The sequence below is a fragment of the Urocitellus parryii genome, chromosome 1 (assembly GCF_045843805.1).
Source record: "Urocitellus parryii isolate mUroPar1 chromosome 1, mUroPar1.hap1, whole genome shotgun sequence".
Taxonomy (NCBI): Eukaryota; Metazoa; Chordata; class Mammalia; order Rodentia; family Sciuridae; genus Urocitellus; species Urocitellus parryii.
This window is the reverse complement of record NC_135531.1, coordinates 204686295-204696448: the sequence shown is the minus strand read 5'-3', so window position 1 is coordinate 204696448 and position 10154 is coordinate 204686295.

Here is a 10154-nt window from a genome sequence, read left to right as displayed (position 1 = left end):
ACTTTGTAAAAACAAATAGTGACTAAAAATATTATGAAACAGACACTCAGCACAGAAAATCCATGTGACCTAATGTGATATCAAAAGGTACAACAAAGCAATATTAATCCAAACAGAATGATAAAAAGTGTGACAGTAAGTTTGGAAAATGGAGAACTTCAAGGAGCCCAGAAATGACCCCAACTCTATATCCTGCAAGAAATTTTACAAAGTTACAGAACAGGGAAATATAAAATGAATTGTATTATAACAACTTGATTAAAATTGTAAAACAAAAATTAACTAAAACCAAACAATGCACAATACACTAAAATTGTCTCCAGATGCATTAGTGTGTTCATTATTATTATTTTTTTAATACTGGTAAGTCGTTAGAAAATATAGCAGAGTCCTGCTTTAGTCAGCTTTTTTCCCTACTGTGACTAAAAGACCTATTCAGAACAATTTTAGAAGATGAAAAGTTAATTTGGAGGCTCATGGTTTCAGGGGTCTCTGTCCATAGACAGCCAGGTCCATTCCTCAGGAACCTAGGTGAGGCAAATATCACGAGAAAAGAATGTGGTGGAGGGAAGTGACTCATGTGATGATCAAGAAGCAGAGAGAAACTCACCAAATACAAAATATATATCCCAAAGTTACACCTCCAATGACCCACCTCCTCCAACTACACCCTACTAGCCGTCAGTTACCACTCAGCTCATCCCTACCAGGGGGTTAACTCATTGATTGGGTTAAGGCTCTCATAACCCAACCATTTTACCCCTGAGCCTTCCTACATTGTCTCACACATGAGCTTTTGGGGGATACTTCACAACCAAACCACAACAAGCCCTTATCACCCCATCACTGCAGAACAATGCCAGCCTGGCCAATCCCATGCTCACTCTACCATCTTCCAGTTATGATTTGGTTCTCTCAGAAAACTTGCATCCATTGGCTCTTGGTCACTTGATAAATATGACTTTCTCCTTGGCTTGGAGATGGCCACCTTCTAGCTCTGTCCTCTCATGGCCTTTTTCTAGATGTCTCTTCCTCTTCTTTAAAGGACACCAGTCCGTACTGAATTAAGGCCCCACTTTTATGAAGTCATTGAATTTTGTTCATCTTTGTAATGGACCTTTCTCCAACAATAGTCACATTCAGAGCTGCTAGAGATTAGGGCTTCAACATATAAATTTTGGGTGACCACATTTCATTCCACAGCACAGGATTTTTTTTTCCAAACATTTTCTGTGACACGGTATGTCCCAGAGAGATTGTTAATAATTTTACAGTGGTGTAAATGAACTGAGGTATCACAAGAGGTGTAGTCTGCTCCCCAGGTGGTGGGGCCATCAGCACCCACAGGCTAGAGCTTGCGATGACTATCTTTACTTCCCCTGTAAAATGTGGAGTCTTTGCCTCAGACTCTTCTAACATCCCAAGGATGGTCTCCTGCCCTCTGCTTATTGCCTCTGCCAGCTCATCCTGTGTTTTTCCATAAGAGGTGAAGGATAAAAACATCATCAAATCTGCTAAAAAGAAAAATAAGATCCAGATCCATCCTGCAGAATAATACTTCATTTGAAATCATATATATCCTATATCTATTTTATGATCCAAAATATGATCTGTTAGGTGTGGAAAATATCATGAGGTAACATTTTAAAATCCACAATATCAAGAAGATGGAAGTTTATCTTTATAGCAAGGTAAATTAAATAGTAATGTAAGCTCCTGGTAGAATTTAAAGTTAAATGGATGAGGATTAAGTATGGTGAAATTTTTATTCCAGTTACTTGGGGGGAAGGGGAAGAACTTGAATAATGATATGGTATCACTTTAACTTTTAATTTACTATTTCACTCTATGGAAGAATTTTCCATCTTCACTTCATAAAAAATATTGTATTGAAATTGTCTGATATGCCTCCCCTCCCCACCACATCACTTTTCTATCATCTAATCAGTGTTTATAGATATTTAAGTGCAGAACTGAGAGACAGCATGGTACTCGATAGCGCCTCACCTGTGGTGGGACAAACAGCCTGGGTTTGAAGGTGTTAAATACTTATCTCAAAAATAGTGGAGCTAAAGAGTTCAGTCATACAACTGAGGTTCAGCTCCTCCTAGAAGTTTCTTTTGGTATTCTCTGCCTACCTGCTAAGACTTGCTTCTTCCCAGAATACTTCAAAAATGCACATCCACTTGAAATTTTTCTAGTCTCTTCTGCACTAAAAATGTAGGTAGAAGAATTTTAGTAGGGACTTATCTGAGTTTTGAAAATAAACAGAATAGGAAGGTGATCATTGTGGTTGACTGAATGATACACCCTCTGGGACGTAGAGATCGAAATCCCCAGCACACTAGGAGGGGAAAAGGGAAGATATAGATGTGAATAAGTTAGGATCCTGAGCTGGGCAGATCAGGCTGGTGTCTAGGTGGGCTCAGTATCATTACAGAAGTGCCGTGAGTCGGGCAAGAGGGTCAGAGTCAGCAGGAAGAGGTACAAGCATAAGGTTGGAATGATATGAGGGAGGGGCCACAAGCCAATGAATGCTGCAGAGTCTAGAAACAGAGAGGAAGGGGAGCCCCTTCAGAACCCCCGAAGAAACCAGCCCTGCCCACACCTTAACTAGTCCAACAAGATTGAGTTTAGACATCTAACTTCCAGAACGGAAAGGTAATCAATTTGTGCTGTTTTAAGCCACTAAATTTGTAGTAATTTATTACATCAGCTCCAGGAAATGAATACACCATTTTAAAATCACATTTTGTACCACAGTATATTTATGAATAGAAAATAAAAGTAAAACTACATTTGCATTTTTATAGAGTTCTTTAAAATTTTCTTTCTGGATTTTGAGTCACTCATAGAAGTATCTGGTTACTTATTCACAGCTTCATATGGATCAATCCACAACTTTCACTAACTCATGATACTGACTATAGCAAAAAAATATGATAATAATAATTTAAAGCTCAACTGCCATTGGAACAGTAGACATATTACTATGTGAAAACATAAATGTCTACACACAGTTAATTCCATTTGCTTGTTTATGCATTCGATCTGTACAAAAGTCCATTTGGAGCCTCAATATCATCTACAAGATGGATCAAACTCTGATCTGGTTTCTGCATACACAGATCTACCTTGATCTTCACAAGCACTGAATGCCAGTGTGGGACTCACAAATTCTCACTCCCCATTTAGCAAGCTCAGTAACTTCTCAGAACAGACTGCAAATTCTCCACCATTGCCACCAGGTATTAAGTGCAGGTTTTATGTCTAGCAGTGCATATGTGTGTGTGATACACATACATACTGTGGGTTATCATTCCTGTCTTACAGATGAGAAAGCTGAGCTCAGATAAGGGAATGACTTGCTCAAGATCACAAAAGGTCCCTAATTGGAGATCTGAAGCTAGTTCCTTCAGCATCTGTAGCTAAACACACACTGATCAAAACTTTGACATTGATTTCTTTCATGTGCTGGATGGTGAGGAAAGCTATCTGGTTTTATTTTGATATAATTTCACATTAAATATCAACCAGTTGCCAACCTAAGTTCTTTTCTCTAATGTGTAACTCAAAGTCAACATCAGTGCTTCACATATATCAAGCTCTGCAAGTGACATGTTTTTATTAAAGCATTTCTCACCCACAATATTCCTTCCAGTTAATGATTTAAAGGTCTCTCTGCATAGTACTTGCATCAAACATTATGCATCTGAATGTCATCTGCATTTAACTCTATTGCAACCACTATAGCATGACCACCCAACCTCAGATCTTCATTTTACAGCCTGTATTGAATATGTGTGACTAACATGCAGAGATTAAACGTTAGACTGACTGGGTTTGAAACCAAGCACCAATACCTACTTACTATGCAGCCTTGAACCAAGTTACTTAATCACTCTGTTCCTCAGGTTCTTTATCTGCAAAATAGGGATACTACCTACCTCAAAAGTTTATTTTGAGTATTAAATGAGATAACATATGTAAAGCCCTCAGAACAGTGTCTGACCCACAGTTAATGACAGGTAGTAGTTCCTAATTTGTTTACTATTGTTTTGTCTAAAATCAGTGTAGCTTCCTAAGTAAACATGGTAAAATTAATTTTATTCAACGTACAACTCACTTTCCTTAGGTTAGAAAAATGTAAAAATTCCTCTAAACTACTAAGTATGATGAGTCAGGATCTATATGTCTCTTCCACCTTGACCTCTGCCCCAGAGTCACCAAGGCAAGGATCAAGCCAGCAGCGGGGGTGGGAAGGTGAAGGGGTGGAGGAGTGGGGGATGGAGAGGGAGGTCCCTCCTGCCTGCCAACCAACATTTAATGTGCCTGAAGCTCATTTTAGACCCAGGTGACTTTCCACCAGCCCTCATCAATGAGGCAAATAAAAGGGTGCTGCCCTTAGAACCTGCCCCCTTATATTGCTGTAGGCTAGACTACAAGGCAGGTTACACCCCCATGCTTTATGCTTTCACATGTACTTTAACTAGATTCTACTTATATAAAAGGTATTGATGAAGGTCAGGAGCTCTCACCTTATATCCCTTTCAAGGTACACGTCCTGTGTGTACATGCACACACAGCCCTCCTGATGATGGATTATCATGGGTAAAGTCAAACCAACTATTTCATTCATTACAAGAGATGAGTGTTAGTCAGCTTGCCATTATTATAACAAAATATCTGAAATAAACAACCTTAAGGAGGAAAAGTTTATTTTGGCTCACAAATTCCAGAGATTTGAGTCTATGGTTGGCTGGATCTTATGCTTTGGGGCCTATAGTGAGCCTATGGCAGGAGGCACATGGTGAAGTGAAGTTTCTTACCTCATGGTGCCCAGGAAGCAAGGAAAAAGAGGAGAGGCCAGGTCCTCAAGTCTCCTTCAGGGGCACATAACACCCAATGTCCTACTCCTTCGACTAGGTCCTACCTCCTAATGGTTCCACCATCTCCCAATAGCACCACAGGCAGACAACCAGCCCTTTAACATATGAGCCTTTGGGAACACATTTCCAAACTATACTAGGATCCAGCTACAAGCTGAATTCTTTATGCCTGATTAGGTTAGCATGGGTTTCCAAATTTGGAGGCCTTAATTTTTTTAACCATGAATTTTATGCGTTTAATGGGGGGAATTTCTAAATTCTTAAAGTAGTTGAATCTCAATTCTCCCAAAAGTTTACCCATAAAAATCTTTCCTTCTTTGGAAAGAAGGAAAACTAGGTCTTTTGGGGCTTAGATATGATTAGTAAAAGGGCTCAAAGGATAGATATCAAAATGATGTATAATTTTAGAAACTTTTAATATCAATTTGCATGCTCAAAAATTTTTAATGAACATGCATTTTTCTATATAGAGGAATTAAAAAAAATAAAGTTGAGGGCTGGGATTGTGGTTTAGTGGTAGAGAGCTCACCTAGCACGTGTGAGGCCCTGGTTTCGATCCTCAGCACCACATAAAAATAAAATAAAGATACTGTGTCCAACTACAACTAAAAAATAAATATTTTTTAAAAAATTAAAAAATAAATTTGACAGAATTTTACTTTTTATGCACAAACTGTTATTTTTTTTACTGAGGTAAAATTCACATAATATAAAAGACACCATTTTAGAATAAGTGATATTTGCTATATTCCTATTATTGCACAACCATCAGCATTATCTAGTCTAGAACTTTTCTATCACCCCATAAAGGAATCCTGTACCCATTAAACAGTCACTGCTAATCCTTCCTCTCCCATACCCTAATGACCACTACTGGATTCATACAATACATGGACTTTTTTGGTCTGGTTTCTTCAGCTTAGCATGTTTTCAAGGTTCATCCATATTGAAATTAATCAGTATAATATTGCATGAATATACTATATATTTGCTTAATTATCAGATGATGGACATTGGAGTAGTTTCTACTTCTTGGCTATTGTGAATAGTGCTATTATTAACATTCCTGTACCCTTTTTGGGGAGTGACCATATGTTTCTGTTTTCTTGGGTATACACCCAGGAGTGTAATTGTTTATTTCCTGTGTGGTTAACTTTTGAGGAACTGCTAGACAGGGTTCCACTGCAGCTTTCCATCAGCAAAGTACAAGTGTTCCAATATCCCCACCAACACTTTCTTTTTTTAAAAAAAAATTATAGCCCATCTATGGAATGTGAAGTGTACCTCACTATAGTTTGATATGCATTGTTCACGTGACTAATGAGGTCGAACAGCCATTCATATGCTTGCGTGCCCACTTCATTGGAGTAATATGTGTTTAATTCTTTGCCCATCTGTTAATTGGGTCATTGTCTTTTTATTGTTGAGTTCTTTCTATATTCTGGACTCTAGCACATTCAGATAAAATATATGATTTGCAAATATTTTCTCCCATTCTCTGTTGTCTTTTCACATTTCCAATGATGTCCTTTGACACACAAAAGATTTAATATTGAGGAAGTCTACACTTTGCTTTTTATAAATATAAGTTTTGCTCCCTTGCAAAAGTCAAGTTCAACACAGCAGTAAAAAGAAACACCTGCATACAGTGCACAGTAAAATAACTTATCTACTTTGTAGTGGCCAAGGCTATATTTTCCATCTTTTTTTTTTCCATGAGAGAAATAGGATGGGCAGGACCATTTATTAGTATCACCAAAGCTTACATTCCGACAGTCAATCACGAAGCACCGCTCACTCTATTAGTATTTTCCAGGAACTGAAAAATCAAAGGTGAATGGCATGCATTCACAATTAGTCTAACAGTGACTGAAATATGGGCTCTGCTGAGGGGGATGCAGCCTTCTCTACAGATTCTTGGGAGCAGATGGAGCTTTAATCCTCAAGCTTCACAAATATGATGCTGGACATGTGCTGATGACACAAAGGGTCTTTTCTTGGATTTCAGTGATTTTTTTTTACCTGCAGTCCACTGTGCCTTTGGACTGTTCTAGACATTTAGAAAATATGCTGTGTTTCCATTTTATGATGCTGCTGTTTGAATATGCACTGTGGATCCCATCCCTGAACACAGCTCTCTTTATGAAGAAGTACACTCTCATTTTCACAGCTCTGTGACCTTTCATTTGTTATTTATGAGCTTTTTGCAAATCTAATACCACTCTGACAGATTTAATTTGTGCTCTAAATTACCTTTGCATGAGTTACTCAACTGCTGATTTTATTCCAATGGATTCTTTGCTACATTCAGAAATAGAAAAAAAATTATTTTGAGATCTATTGGACTTCTTCACTGGAGAGAAAGTTGAGAAGAGCTGCATTCTGAATTTTTACTCTGGGAATGGTAGTGGATAATATAAAGAAGAATTTCTACACTAGCTCTAGAGGTAAAGTGATAGAACTGTAACCTAGGTCAAGTTTTATAATCTATACACTATTTTATATTGTTATAGTTTAGATACAAAATGCCCCCGAAAGACTCATGTGTTGAAGGCTTGGTCTCCATTGCAACAATGTTCAGAGGCGGGGCTTTTGGGTTGTGTTTGGATTATGATGGGGTTGACTGGGCTATAGCAGGTGGGGCCCAGACAGAAGAAGTAGGTCACTACGGGCATGGTTCTGAATGGTATACATTGTCCCTGATCCCTTCCTCTCTTGCACTCTCTTTCTCTCTGTTTCCTGGCTGCTATGAGGTGAACAGTTCTGCTTTGCCACACCCTCTCAATCATGATGCTCTGCCTCAAATCAGGCCCATAACTGTGGAGCCAGAGGACCATGAACTCAGACCTCTGAAACCTCTGAAATAATGAACTAAAATAAATCTTTGCTCCTTTAAATTGATTTTCTCAGATTATTCTGTCACAGTGACAAAAAGGTAACTAACACCTGTGTAGAGTCCTTAAAGTAAACACTTCCACTCCTTAAACTGGTCACCAGAAGAAAATTAAGCACTTATGAAAGCCTCAATGACTTAAGAACATTGTACTATAAAACAAAACCTCTGTGCTCAGTCAGTATAAAAACAATTATGAAGTATTTGAAGATAATGAAAATCTAAATATGTTCTAATGCTATTCAAATTGAAATTTGAAATGGCTAATATGAAAGCATAGTGGAATTCTAAGGTTTAAGAGATCATGGCAAATCTTGATTTAATTTTGACTATGTATAGATAAATTGGTGGTGATCTAATGACCAAAAGAGTTAATTCAACTCCTCAAAGTATAAACTAAAGTCATGTCTTCACGAAGTTAAATCTACTTAAATCTGACCACTGGTACACCTCTTACAATTTGAGAACTGCTCAGAATATGTGGTAGTTTAAAAACATCTAAAAAATTATTTGACATACTTCCATTGAGAAATGGAGACTACATCCTCTGCTCAAGTCTGTGCAAACTTTATTAATCAGTTGACCAAAGTTTTGTAGAAATTGCACTATGTAACCTCTAAGGCCAAGTCATAGAAGATGATGAAACTTAAACTGAGTGCTCTGGAGCAATCACTCATGCAGAAGCCCTAGATGCTATATAATCAGTCTCAGAACCTTGAGGCTGCCATGATATAAGGAAGCTCAAGTAGTCCACACAGAGCAACAGAGGTTATCTAAAGACAGGGAGATGCCCAGCCAGACCCTAGCTTCTCCTGTCTTCTCTCCACCATACTATTCCAGTTCTAACCCCAGCCTGATTGCAACTAAACAGAGACTCTCAGAACAGGCTACACAAGCCCTTTCCACATTCCTGACTCACAAAAACATGAACAATAATAAAATAATAGTTACTGCCTCCAGCCACTAAGTTTTGAGGTGATTTGTTAAGCAGCAATCCTGGAACATAAGGAAATAGAGCCAAAAAGCAAAATAGGAACTTTAATTCAGCTCATAAAGATGATTGCATTTTTCAGGGCACATTGGTTATAAAGTTCGGAAATCTAGATCAAACAGGCTGTAACCAAAGCTGGGACTGGGAGAAAAAGAGACAATTTATAATGTCTCCTTAACTATCCAGACACAGCCAGACTTTTAACCCTGTTTGCAGAATTCATACCTCAACTTCACTTTGCCCCCTCCCTTGCCCTTATTCTACCTCGGGTTCTCCCAAACTATGGCTACCAGCAGCACCAGAAGCATTCAAAGGAGTATCTTTCTCAGCTGTTTCTGAGATGGGGATCTTGGATCTATCACTGGCCAAGATCATTTGACATTCCAATTGGCCAACTGACTTCTGTTACTGGACAAGGGTTTATTGTCAACTTCATTGGAATTACATAGTTTGAGAGTGGGGAGGTACTGGTTTCCAAAGGAAAATCCAGGTGCTGTCATTTGAAGAAAGCAGCCTGGATAATGGAACAGGAAAATCACACAGATGTCCACTGCTATAAACAATATAGTATTTGAAATAACTCATTAGCCTGAAAGTGCAAAATAAAGTTAAAGGCAGCTCAAATGAATGTTTCTGCAAATGCCAGAAGATGGGAATGTTACCTAGCAACATGATTTTCTTCTCTTAAAAATGGAATATCACTCCATTACAACTTTTCAAATCAAAACACAAGGTTGAAATAATGAAAATCCAGTTATAGTGTGTGTTTGGAATCAGTTCTGTCCTCCACTCTCCCTTTCTTATGGAAATGGGTCCCCCCCTGATCCCCATCACACATTGCTATAGGGGAGCTCTGTGACTGATCACTATTGTTTGGTCCAGGGTTGGATATCTGATCCAACCAGGGAAATCAGAGTTTTTCCTGGATATTTTTCCAACTGCAATCAAACAAAGACAATAAGCCCTCTCTGGTGCAAGAGTCAAAATAGGAAGCTTGGGTATATGTGTATGCCATGTTCCTTTCCCATGTATAAAAGAATAAGAAAAAGAAGCTTACTGCCTGAGATATAGAAGAGCCCCAACTATGTTCAATCCTTGAATTGTGGTTAATTTTTAAGTCTTCCCCTAATTATTATAGTAGCCTCAGTATTCATACAACAAATACTGCTTTTACCCAAACTAGTCCAAGTTAGTTCTATCCTTTGCAAATAGGAGTTTCGACCAATTTGAAAGATTTTCAAAAAGGTCCAGCCACCAGCTTAAATTTCCCTACATAATGAATGCCCTTTACACTAATCCTTCCTTCAGACTTATCAGCTAAAAGGTTAGAGTTGGCTTTTACAATGTCAGTAATGGTGAACTGGCCAGAGAGAAGTCCTTT